The 14,053-nt window shown below is 33.3% G+C and overlaps 1 protein-coding gene and 1 pseudogene across 2 annotated transcripts in view; both read left to right on the forward strand.

The window, feature by feature from the left end:
* The window catches only part of CNTN5 (contactin 5), a 1,309,320-nt gene that overhangs the window by 144,108 nt on the left and 1,151,159 nt on the right, over positions 1-14,053 (forward strand). The gene's annotated exons all lie outside the window — the stretch shown is intronic.
* LOC136388935 (non-POU domain-containing octamer-binding protein pseudogene) lies at positions 6,655-8,234 on the forward strand (annotated as a pseudogene).

The following is a 14,053-nucleotide window of genomic DNA, read 5'->3' on the forward strand; positions in this document are numbered from 1 at the left end:
AAATGAGTTCATTATATGGCAAAGGATATTTAGTGTCAAATTGAAGCAAAGGCTTCTTTTATTATTATGTCACAAAGCTACTTGAAAATAAAGAGGACAGAAGCACTATTGAATTCTTTACCTCATAGTCATGCTCTACAGGAACCCTGTGTTCATTAAAATAATAGTTTCCAGTGGAGATTCCTTTGGGGATTAGCTGGCAAAGTGGCTTCACTCACAGGCATTTTTTTTAATAACAATTCACTAATAAATTATGGATAAAAATACAGCAGCTCAAACCGAGGAACATCTTAACCGGAATACAGCAATGCTGTGACATGTTGAGTCCTACATTTAGGGCATTGTCTCTCAGTTTTTGCAGGGTTCCTAGATCCTCTTCATGACCTAAATGGTATCTAAGAGATTTAGCCCTGGAACAGGGGGAATTAGAAATCAAAGACATATATTTGCCCTCTCATAGGATTCAATCTTTAAAATAGTTTGGCTCCCTTTTTTAGTCACCAACCCAACTATTTGCCAATAATAGTGCCACAGTTTGCCTCAGTGATAGTAACCTAGTTACAACCGAGTGGTATCATGTTCTTAAAGTTATTGCTATATTTGAATTTTACTGTACAGTTGAAAATTAATATTAGCATTTAAAATATACTATGTATGTTGTCAGAAAAAAATATACAAGATGGTAGCAGGAAGTATTACATTCAACTAATTTATAGTAGTTTACCATTAATGGGATTAAATTATCTCTATATGATATCACATATGTATCATATATGTCCTCCATATTTCCTAACACATGGAAAATACTCAAATGTTTTGTTGAATTAGTGAATTTTAGAGTCCTAATTGGCCAAACTTCTTATGCAGTTGAGGTTAGTATATTGTTTGGTTACTATATTCAAAACTTTATAAATTCTTTATAATGTTTACCTGGGGCAGTGATGAAATCCTCTCTGATATTTTCTATTAAAGAGAAATTTGAAAATAATGCATGAAGTTTAATTAAGAAGTGAAAAGGACTTAAAATAGTCCTATGAAAACTATTTCAGAAACTATATAGAAGATATTTCTCTAAGTGAGAGTCCACTGAAGTAATTCTCACTAAGATTATAGTAACTGTCCTTATTGCTTAGTACCATTAATTTTTTTGTTATCTTACTCAAAACTCCTGGTATGTTTGTTTGTCACTGTTAGTCATCTTCTTCTGTCTCCTTAAAATTATCTTCTCAGTTTTTATGGTATCAGTTTTCTTGATCATCTTCTTATATCTGAGTGTTTGTTTCTATCTTCTTTGCTAAATGTTCTTCTCTTACTTGATCTAAAGTGTTGTCGTTCTCCAGAGTTGTTCTCCTCAGCTCCCTACATTTGCTCTGATACACCATTTGGCCTGTGTAATTTCATCTCCTCTTTTGTCTCAGCTACCACCATTACGTGATTAGCTCTGAAAATGGCTATTCTAATTCAATAACAGAAATTCTAAACCCATGTAGCTAATTTTTTACTGAATATTTTTTGGTTATATATAAAATTCCCTGTCTACAATTAAACCCAATATATTTATCATAAAATTAATTTTTTTAATAGTTTAACCATCAGCCTGTTGCCCTATTCAGTCAGATAATGTCCTCTCTGTTATATGTCTAAAGGATAAGAAAGACTTACTAATTTTACTACTTTAATATCTCTTGAGACTGTCCACTCATCTTTATACTCATTCTCATTGCCTCCACTCAGGTCCTTATTGTAGCTTTCTTGTACCTTATTAAGGTACCTCCTAATTGTTTCCCTAATAGCTATTTTTTAAACTTCTAGTTTCCTTTGGCCTTTTATTACATTAGTGAAATTTCTAAAAACAAACAAACAAATAAACAAACAACAGAAATCTCTATAATTTGTCACTCCCTGACTAGAATTTAAGGTAAATTTTTAATTATTATTTTTAGACCCAGGATGTATCCTTATTTGGTTTGTGTGTTCTGGTATCTTCTTCACATACACTTTGCATGTTAAATATATTATGGCTATCCTTAACTACTGGCAGTGTTTATATGTGTGTATTTTCTTAGAACTTCATAAATTTGTAACTACTACTTCTGCTTGGAGAAACTTCTGCTCCTACTGTTTAACTGGGCAAAATCCTAATACTTCTTGGCAGTGAACTTAGATGCAATGTCCATTAGAAAGCTTTTACAGTCTGCTGGCCTTATTCATCAGACTGTAGCCATTCTTCACGTCATAAGGAATCCGATCTCTCATATTATACCACTATATATAATAATTTTTGAAATTCATTCATCTTCTAGATTATATGGCAATTAAAATATTTAATAAATGTTATGTATTATTAATAAGAGTTATTTATGCTATAAAATTCTATATTCTACAGAAGTACAAAAAAATCATTTTTTAAAATAGAACACTGTTCCCTGGGCTGGTTGGCTCAGTTGTAGAGCATTGAACTGGCATGTGGAAGTTCTGGGTTTGATTCTTGGTCTGGGCACACATGAAAAGTGCCCATCAGCTTTTCTACCCTTTCCCCTCTCTTTTCTCTCTATCTCTCTTTTCCCCTCCTGAATCCAAGGCTCCACTGGAGGAAAGTTGGCCCTGGTTCTGGGGATGGCTCCATGACCTCTGCCTCAGGCTCTAGAATGGCTCTGGTTGCAATGGAACAATGTCACAGATGGCCAGAGCATTGCCCCCTAGTGGGCATGCCAGGTGGGTCCTGGTAGGGCATGTACAGGAGTCTTTCTGCCTCCCCACTTCTCACTTCCAAAAAATATAATAAATAAATAAATAAATAAATAAAATAGTACACTGTTGAAGTATTGCTTTACTTGGAAACAATAATATTGGATATTTTGTTTGTGTCAAATGATGTTGATTAAAGTAGTTATAATGAGAAAACTATTTGTCTCTACTAGAGGTTTAAAAGAAACACCTGAAAATAAAAGGTGCTAGAAGAAATAACATTTAACACTCTAAATAAAAGTTAAAGTTTTAGGAAACAGATAAAAAACTAGTCATAGATTTTCAAATTATATTTCACAGTGTGTAGTATTTTTAATGAGTCCTGTTTAGTTTGCCTAAATCCCAAATAATAAAAATAAAATTATGAAGATAAATTAGGGAGAAATTAGATAATTGGTATGTATTTAAGGACATACACAAGAAAAAGAGGAAAAAATATAAGCAGATAAACTAAGTTGCTCCAATCTTCTTTTGAGAGAACACAAGAATAGAAATTGAGAAAGAAGAATAATCAAGAAAGAAAATATCAATAAAACCATCAAAGAGAGTCTGTCTTTTTCAGATAGTATTGTTAGTCTGATTAGAATGATTTATTAACCTGCCTTGCAAATCATTAAAAAACTTTGAGCGCCTATGGTGAAAATGGTTGATACAAAACAATAACAACAGAAAAAACACAACACCACCTAAAATAAAACATGAAAATGGTGAGTTAAAAAGTAATCCTGATAGGGTGTATGGGTGATAGGTAAAAAAATGATGACTAAAATAGACTAGTTTCTTTGTACAATAACACAACTTGTCCTCTTGAACTCAGAGGCAATGGACAATTATTTCTCAGAAGATGATAGCCTTCAGGCACAAAGCAATATGCACTGAAATCCTGAAAAGACTCCTCTTCTGTGACCTTAATTAAGATCATTGTGAAACAGTTGAACTGTTTTCTCACCCACTGTCTATTAGAATACATTTTTAAAGATATAAATGAATTGAATCTGAACTAAAAATTTCAGCAATAAAGAATCAGAGCTAATGATTCAAAATCTTTTCCTAGTTGGAGCTAAAAGTATGTATTTTTCTCTTTGGTGAAGAAGTAGGGGCAATAAAATATATATGTTAAAATGATTTAAACATAATCCATTGAAACATAGGTTTATCAATACATAGAGGACAGGTTTTTCTGCAAATCCAAACCAATATTACATCTTATTTAAGGACAGAAATAGGACATTTACAAATTGTCCTTAGTCATAATTATACAAAAATAAAATATAACTTGCAACTGAAATTCTTACCAACATTTCCTATGAAGTAAATGTTATTATCTTTGGTTTTATTTCCTTGTAAATCACATATAGAGAAAGTTATTTTATCACTTATAGTTCCTAAAAAAACACAATTAAGTAAAACCTTTAAATCTGTTTTTGCATCAAAGCACTCACAGCTTTAAAATTTTTACCAAATATTTGAAGTTTTTAGTAGCTCTGTTTTTATTAGGCTGAAATATTATCTTTACTGAAAATTTATAGCTGCATTTTAAAAATATTTATGTTAATCAGTTTTCAAAGTTTCATTTAAAAACATTTTAATTAAAATATTTTTATGAAATTAAATTTAATGGGGTGACATTGATCAATAAGAGTACATAGGTTTCAGGTGAACATCTCTATAGTATTTGAACTGTTGATTGTTTTGTGTGCCCATCACCCAAAGACAAATCATTTTCTGTCACTGTATATTTATATAATATTTGTCCTTTACTCCCTCTGCACCACCTCCTGCCTTAGATCACACTTCACTTTTATCTATGTCCATGAACTTTATTTTTTTTATATTTTATTTTCTGTAACTAGTTTTCTCCATACAGTACATTTTATTCAAATTCATTATTTGCTATTCTCATAGTCCTTGTAAGAGGATGTTGAGTGTAATGTTTCCTGCTATCCTAAAATTGTCTCCATGAACACAGTATTGAAGGCAGTGTTTTTCATTACTCACAATCTCTAATGAGATACGCGAACAATGTGGACAGGTACTTTCGTCAGAAAAGTATGTTTATACCATTTATATATTTTACACTTTTTATAAATATTCTCAGTTTATAACATAGGATTGGAAGGAAGAGCAAGAAATAAATAATAGAGGTACTTGTAAAATCAGAATTTGGCTGAAATAAGATAAACTGGGATCTTAATCTCTGCTGGAGTATCTGATAGCCAGTGTACTTGTTGATTTTTCTGGAGGCTGAGGATGTAAATAGAAGAGATTGCAGCATAGAGGAGTGAGGAGGGTTGAGCAGTCAATTTTCAAAGATTTCCTATATAGATCCGATGGACAATGACTACTCATCTTATTGCTCCCTGACCAAACAACTTTGAGTGAATTCTCAGAAAAAGAAACTGAGAGGTGTGTGCTTGCAGCTGATAGAGATAAGGGGTTACTTCACCCAGGCTTTTCCCCTAATTGTTGTTTCCAATGGGAGACTTAGTATTTTGATGTCCTTTATATGGAAGTATTGGCAGTCAGTATAAAGTGAAGTGACAGACAATTCAAAGGGAAGGTTATAATCAAAGACAGTGAAGTACAAAATGTTAGCTCCAACCAGCACCTAATACCATAGGAGACCACTACAGAAGGGGAGGGAACTGTATCCTAGATACCGCAACACTGCACATCCGCTTCAGGCATTGGAGTAGTGGAAGCAATCAGAAAGCTAACCCTGTCCCTCCGTTTTTTTCAGTTTCCTGGAATCCCAAACTTGTTTGTCAGAGTTGGGAGTGAGCAGAGAGGAGGAGTTAAAGGGTTAAATCAATTATGAGATATGAGTGTTAAACTGGGCTATGGTTGATTTCTAATAACTAAAAGTGATCCAAAATTGATGGGAATACAGACATATGTAAGATTTTGTTACTTCTAATACAGATTTAAGATCATAATGTTTTTGAAAAAATTCTTTAATTTTGTATATTCTTATATGAATATCTTCAGTTTTCCTTTTTTATTTTCTTGATCTTATATTCTACTAATGATAGCTTAAAATTAACAGCACCAATATTATTACAAACACTAAATCTACTAAGCGGCTGTTAAACTTTTTTTTGCGATTTTTTTTTATTCTTAAAATATGGTGCTTTAACGTCACTTAAGACAATTATTTTGTGTGTGATAGTTTTGTCACTTCGGTCATCCTAAATTGTTGATTTGTTTATAGTTTTAAGGTATTTTGTTACTCTTTAACTTAATTTTATTTCTAATTATGTGAAACAGTTTTGAATGTATGACAGGCAAGAATCAAAAGCCACATAGTGATATACATTTGAGGGAAAACTCACTTCATTCCTGAACCTTTCTTCCTTCATAGATAGTCATTTCCATTAACTTTTGACTATCTTTTTTGTCTTATTATTGAAAATATAACCAAATATGAATGACTATACATTCCTTTCTTTTACAAATTTTGGCATATATGTACTTCATGTTTTTATTTAAAATATATTTACTTAAAATTATTTTAATTAGTATATAGAGATATTTCTCATACTTTTTATAGGATAGTAGTAACTTATTATACAGATATATCACAGTTTATATAGCTAGTCTTGTGGTGATGAACAGGTGAGTTGATTTATCTTCAGTATTGAAAATAATGCTAAACTGCCTAATCATGTACATATGTCATTTTGCATTTTGACCTTATAGCTTTTAATGGATTCCAAAAAATGAGATAGCTGATTTAAAGGTGATTGCATATTTAATTTTGTTAGGGTCAGCCAAGTTTCCTCCATTTTTCAATCTCACCATTTATGTAAGTGTGCCTCTTTCATCACATTCTTGCCAACAGTGTATGTTGTCAGACCTCTTATGTTTTGTCATTATGATAGACGAGAAATAGCATTTCAGGTCGCCGTTACTCTGAGGAGAGACGTGTAGGTTGAGGGGTGCAAAAATGCAGAGCAATAAAACCTTTAACTTGGAGAAGCAAAACCATGCTCTAAGGAAGCAGCATCAACATCATCACCAAGCAGCACCACCAGCAACAGCAGCAGCAACTGCAGCCAACATCAGCACCTGCAAATGGGCAACAGGCCAGCAGCCAAAATGAAGGCTTGACAATTGACCTGAAGAATTTTAGGAAACCAAGAGAGAAGACCTTCACCCAACGTAGCTGGCTCTTTGTGGGCAATCTTCCTCCTGACATCATTGAGGAGGAAATGAGGAAACTGTTTGAGAAATATGGGAAGGCAGGCGAAGCCTTCTTTCATAAGGATAAGGGCTTTGGCTTTATCCGCTTGGAAACCCGAACTCTAGCGGAGATTGCTAAAGTGGAGCTGGACAACATGCCACTCCATGGCAAAAAGCAGCTGCGTGTGCGTTTTGCCTGTCACAGTGCTTCCCTTACGGTCCGAAATCTTCCTCAGTATGTGTCCAACGAACTGCTAGAAGAAGCCTTTTCTGTGTTCGGCCAGGTGGAGAGGGCCGTGGTCATTGTGGAAGACCGAGGAAGGCCCTCAGGAAAAGGCATCGTTGAATTCTCAGGGAAGCCAGCTGCTCGCAAAGCTCTGGACAGATGCAGTGAAGGCTCCTTTCTGCTATCCGCATTTCCTTGGCCTGTGACTATGGAGCCCATGGACCAGTTAGATGATGAAGAGGGGCTTCCAGAGAAGTGGTTATAAAGAACCAGCAATTCCACAAAGAGCGGGAGCAGCCACCTAGATTTGTGCAGCCTGGCTCCTTTGAGTATGAGTACGCCATGCGCTGGAAGGCACTCGTCGAGATGGAGAAACAGCAGCAGCACCAAGTTGACCCCAACATCAAGGAAGCTCGTGAGAAGCTGGAGATGGAGATGGAGGCTGCTTACCACGAGCACCAGGTCATGCTGATGCGGCAGGGTCTGATGAAGCGTCAAGAAGAACTTCAGAGGATGGAAGAGCTGCACAACCAAGAAGTGCAAAAACGGAAGCCGCTGGAGCTCAGGCAGGAGGAGGAGCGCAGGCGCTGTGAGGAGGAAATGCGGCCACAGCAGGAAGAAATGATGAGGCGACCGCAGGAAGGATTCAAGGGGACCTTCCTTGATGCGAGAGAGCAGGAGATACAGATGGACCAGATGGCTATGGGAGGTGCTATGGACATAAACAACAGAGGCGCCATGCCTCCTGCTCCTGTGCCTGCTGGTACCCCAGCTCCTCCAGGATCTGCCACTGTGATGCCAGATGGAACCTTGGGATTGACCCCACCAACCTCTGAACGCTTTGGCCAAGCTGCTGCAATGGAAGGAATAGGAGCAATTGGCGGAACCCCTCCTGCATTCAACCATGCAGCTCCTGAAGCCGATTTTGCTCTAAACAAGCGTCGCCGATACTAAAAAAATTGCAGTGTCTAGTTTCCCAAAACCCTTAAGAGAAGGACCCTTTTTGGACTAGCCAGAATTCTTCCCTGGAAAAGTGTTAAGGATTCCTCCCAATAGTTAGGTCTTCCCTGCCTGTACTACTCTAGGGAGTATGTGGAGGCCGAGGGCAAAGCAGGGGTGATACTACCAAATCAGTTCAGTGTGGTATATCATTTAATCATATCTGCGTGGTACAAAAAAAAATGTCATTTCAATATACATAAAGATTTTTTCTAAGCATTAAGTTAAGCAAATTTTGTTTATAGACAATTTGTAATTAATTAAAACATGATTTTTAATGTTTTTTAAACACCATTAAATGAAAATACAACAATATAGTCAGTATTTAGATTGTTTAACGATGAGTAAATAGCTAAATATTTGAGTTATATTTGGTTTAAATTTTTGTATTTTCTTTTTAATTCAAGTTAAAGAAAAAGTCAGGTTTTTTTTGTGACTAAGAGAATTAGAGGGACAAATAGGGACAGACAGACAGGAAGGGAGAGAGATGAGAACCATCAATTCTTTGTTGCAGCACCTTAGTTGTTCATTGATTGCTTTCTCATATGTGCCTTAACCCGGGAGGGGGGGCTACAGCAGACCAAGTGACCCCTTGCTTGACTAAGTGACCTTGGACTAAAACTGGTGAGCCTTGTTCAAACCAGATGAGCCCGCACTCAAGCTGGTGACCTTGGGATCTTTAACCTGGGTCCTCCGCGTCCGAGTCTGATGCTCTATCCACTGCATCACCACCTGGTCAGGCAAGAAAAAGTCAGTTTTAAAATTAAGAAAAAATATATAAATAGTATAGCTAGATATGCTACCCTACTTAAGTGTTTAATAAAATATATTTAAATTATGTTAGCTACTAGAGTTACAACTTGTAATTACCTTACTTTACTATATGAAATTTTCCAAAAAGATAAAATACTTGTCATTCAGATTTAAAGTATTAATATATACATTATGCATGTCTTATACCATACAAGTTACAAATAAAACCAAATTTATGAATCTTAGTTAAAACATACTTATTTAAATCTACCATATGGAAATATTACACCTAAAAAGAACGTTCAGTAGTTCTATAAATACTAAGAACAGAATGGCAGATTTTTACTTTTGTATTTGTTTTCTGGGGATATTAGTTAAAAGTAACATTAAATTTGTATCTGCATTAAACAAATGCAATATAGCAGCACTAAAATGCTAACTCCAACATAAATATCCATACCCATATGTTCCTGGCAGTTATTTCTTTTGGCACTATTTATCATACATAATTATAAACTATGAGTTAGCACTTGAGAAAAACATTCATATGCTGGTCATGAAGACTCAAAGACCAGTTCAATTTAAAGTAGACTTACTACTTTTTCTTTGTCTCATGTACTTTATTAGGATATAGAAGTACTACTCCCTTACCTGCCTTTTTGCTTTCCCAGTTTCAGTTATCCAAGGTCAACTGTGGTCCGAATATATTTCATGGAAAATTCCAGAAAATAAAATGAATTAGTTTTAAACTGTGTGTTATTTTGAGTAATATGATCAAGTCTTGTGCTGCTGGCTCTGTCTTTTGGGAGGCATGGATCTTCATGTATACTCCCTGCCCTGTTTGCCTTATAGTAGCCTCTAGTTTGGTTATCAGATTGATAGTTGTGGTATCACATTATTTGTATAATAACAAGTAACCCCTATTTTATTTACTGGTGGCCCCAAAGTGAAAGAAGAGTGATGCTGGCAATTCAAGTAAACCTGATAGTAGCCTAACAATAGGTCACAGTACAAACATCATACCATCACGTAGTGGTGTCATCTCATAACGTCACAAGAAGAATAGAGGGTGAGCACAGTATAAGATATTCTGAGAGAGAGAGACAGACCACATTTATGTAACATATATTACAGTATAGTGTTATAATTTTTTTATTTTATTATTGTTGACCTCCTACTGTGCCTAGTTTATGCATTAAACTTTATTTTAGGTATGTATATATAGGAAAATACTATTCCCAGTTTCAGTCATCCACTGGGGGTTGGAACATATCTCTCATAGATAAGTGGGAGATTATGGCTACTATATAAGCATAGTTAATTATAAAATTATTATTTTAAAAATAATAGGTTTCCTGTAGATGGAGACTTGTAATCTATTTTTAATATATTAAAGACTAATGTGCAAAGCCCTTTTACACTGTAAACACAAACATTAGAATAAAATGTGATCTTTAGTATATAGCAAAATTGAAAATAAAAGAAAAATCACTAAAAACCAAATGTGAAATTGAACACACAGAAAAAAGAAAGCAGAATGTGAAACTGAATGGCTTAAATAAGCAAAGAATTGCTCATTGCATATTCTCTAGAACACAATATTTAAAATTTTGCGGGGATGGTAATCAAGGACACAGGTGTTGTGTGCACAAGGGAGCTACAACTGTTTTGGTTTTTTTTTTATAAATCAAATAATTAAGAAGTGTTGATCCACGTATAAATATCAGACTAGAAAAGTTCTGCTTCTTAGCTTTAGAATGTCACAGGAAACATGTCCTTCACTTGAGCTGTAAATGACCAAAAAGCTGTAATTGAAAAGTGGAAAGCCAGGCTTCTACTGTATACAGCTGTTAGGACTTTCCACACTGCACTAATGGTGCTGAAATTCTGAGATAAATGATATATGATGCTTATATGATGGAACTTATGAGTCCATGCATAGGCAATGCAAGTGGAAATTCAAAGGTAAAGAAATCTATTTCACGGGCATTATATTAGAATGTATAGCATCAAAGTATTAATTGAAGAAATTTCTGCAGTGGATGATTTTACAGTTAAAATATTACACCCCTAAGAGTTGAAGAAAATAGACCACTCTAAAAATAAAATTTTTCAAATGTATATGTTCTTGAGTTAATAAAGAAAATTGTTAGGATAAAAACAGTAAAGATTAAAACATTTTAGTAAAAGAACAATAACATTTAAAAAATAAGAATTTTAGAAATAAAATATTTTCTTAAGTTAAACGTTTATTGGAAACAATACTAGTTTATACTGAGGAAGGATATTCATAAATTAGAATTTGTTATGAGAAATCACCTAAAACATAGATAGAAAATTTCAAGAATATAAAATTTAAATTAATAAACATATAGACAGTAAAATGCAAATCTCCAACCAGTGTTTAATAGGACTGCTAGAAGAGGTGAATTCATTGATATAATGATAATCAAATTAAGGAGCACAAAAATACATTAAACTGCAAAGATGAAATAAAAACAAATAAAATTATGAAATAAAATGCAGATTACTTGCAAAGATTTGCTTTAAGACATAGCAAACATTTTTCAGTAACAATAGAAACCGTAGCACACTACAACAATATTCTGTTTTCATAAAATAGATTCCAGAAAATTTGATATCTGGGTGAAAGTCTATGCATAGTTTCAACTATGTTGTCATGTTTGTTTTTTTCAAAAATTTAAATATTCACAATTTTAAACAGCAATATATTAAAGGACTCTTTATATAAATTTTTGGCACAAGTAGCTATGCTTTATTTTTAATAAATTGACTTTTAGAAGTTGTTTTTATTATGAATGATGTTTTCCTAATATCTAGGAAAGTCTGAAATATATTCTTGCAAGTTTGTCACTGTAATTTCATCTTCTGGGAATTGCCAAATAATATTTGCTTACGTTTCTTTTTTTTTTTTTTAAATTTTGGTTGTACATGTTCATCTACAAGTAGTTGTCATTACAAATAAACTAAAATTTGGAGTGCTTTTAATATGTAGTTAAAAATGAACTAGAATTCAGATGTTTATAATATGTTACACCTGACTTTAGATTTTAAATTAACATGCATATTTTAAAAGTAATTTTGTTCTATACTTTATGTGTTTTACTCTAATTTTTAAATTTTACAAAAAGTTTGTCCTATACAATTTCAAAGCCTATTTAAATACCAGAACTAATGATTTTCACACCTTTTATAAATTGATTTAACACATTCTGCATCACAGAGGATGATGTAGTTAGTGCAGAAAACTTGAGTACCATAATGCATTCAAAAAGGGAGTCAAGATATATATCTTGAATGTGCAGAAGTCATAAGAATGTCTATACAGACTTTTTTTTATATTTTTCTGGTTTTAGAAGGCTTGAGTGATTTATGATAAAAATGCATGTATGTTTAAAGTTAAGACAATCTTTAAATAACTGTTAAATATCAGTTCCGAATTAAGAAATACACATGAACATTTTATCACATGAATTGCACGTATAGTTCACAATTTATTTTTTATTCGATTTTGTTTGTTGGATAGTTTGCCCTACAAAAAAATGTAAACTCTTTTATAGTCAAATATGCCCATCTTTTTCATCAGAGCTTTGAGTTTCATTTCTCAAATATTTCAGTATTTAATCTATTTGGGATTTTGAAACTAATTTTTGTGTATTCTATGATCTAGATCATACTTTAGGTTCTTTCTGTTGTGTAAGAAAATTTGCTGTTATTTCCCCACCATATTGTAGTGGATATTTTGATATATTAAATTTCACATGTACTGATTTTATTTCCTGGACATTCTATTTTGCCATAGATATCTAGGTTTCTTATTTGTATCACTTTCATATTCTTGGGATAGTGAAAGCGTAAGTTGTCTCTCAATTTTTTTTTAAAACTAACTTTAAAAATTGTTTCCTTAGATATTCACATTAAAAACATCAAAATAAAAAATAGAAACGTACAAGGAGTATATAAATCTTTCAATTTAATATGGAAGAGGAATGAAGAAAATATTATAACATAGAATCAGGAAAAGAAACATGCAACACAGAAAAATCACAGAACATAATAAAAACACAAATCATAGTTCAAAGTCAGAAAATCATAAGAGAAATTGACTTAGAGGATAGGACTAAGAAATTGAATAGAGCCTGACCTGTGGTGGCGCAGTGGATCAGGCGTCGACCTGGAAATGCTGAGGTCGCCGGTTCAAAACCCTGGGCTTGCCTGGTCAAGGCACATATGAGACTGGATGCTTCCAGCTCCTCCCCCTTCTCTCTCTCTCTCTCTCTCTCTCTCTCTCTCTCTCTCCTCTAACATAAATAAATAAATAAAAATTAAAAAATATGTTAAAAAAAAGAAATTGAATAGAAAAGAAAGAATTTTGATAAAGGAGGATTTGGAATTGGTGGAGGATAGATTACCACCTATATTTATCTATTTTCAGTTGATTTATCTGTCTCCCCTCTAGCTCTCGAGCATCCTGCCTTAGTCAAGAATACATAGTATTTTAATTTCTAAGCAGAGTGAAATATTACCAATTTTGAACACATACAAGGCACAAAACAATTTCTAACAAATTCTAAAGAACGCATGTTATATACATGTTTTTCGACCACAATACTTTAGCCCCTTGAGTAGTATGAATGTTCATGTACGTTTTCGTGTCTCCTGACCATCCAGAGTATGATGGTACATGTGTAAGGCAATATTAAAAAAAGGCAAATGTATGTTCTTCTTGTTTCCATAAATTGGTTATTAAACAAACACAATTTTAAGTTAATAAAGCTGTAACTGTAACTAATTTTATTTTTTGAAAACAAAAACTCAAGCCCTGAGGTCAGCAAGCATGAAAAAAACTTACTTCTCAAAGGGTTAAAATGAGAAACTTTATAGTTATTGCTTAAAACTTACAGTGTATAGCAAAAAGATACTACAATAAATGTTGAAGTCATATTTGCATATTTTAAAAAGTACCTAAATATCTTTTATAAGTAATTAATTACAAATCAAACTCTTAGAAGTTTTTCTGTTGGAGAATCATTGCTTCCTCTAAAATTGAAATTTTCTAATATAAATTAATAGAGAAATAAGACCTAGAACATAAAAGTTGAACTTACAAATATTTTCGTATGT

This window comes from Saccopteryx leptura, chromosome 1 (assembly GCF_036850995.1).
Source record: "Saccopteryx leptura isolate mSacLep1 chromosome 1, mSacLep1_pri_phased_curated, whole genome shotgun sequence".
NCBI lineage: Eukaryota > Metazoa > Chordata > Mammalia > Chiroptera > Emballonuridae > Saccopteryx > Saccopteryx leptura.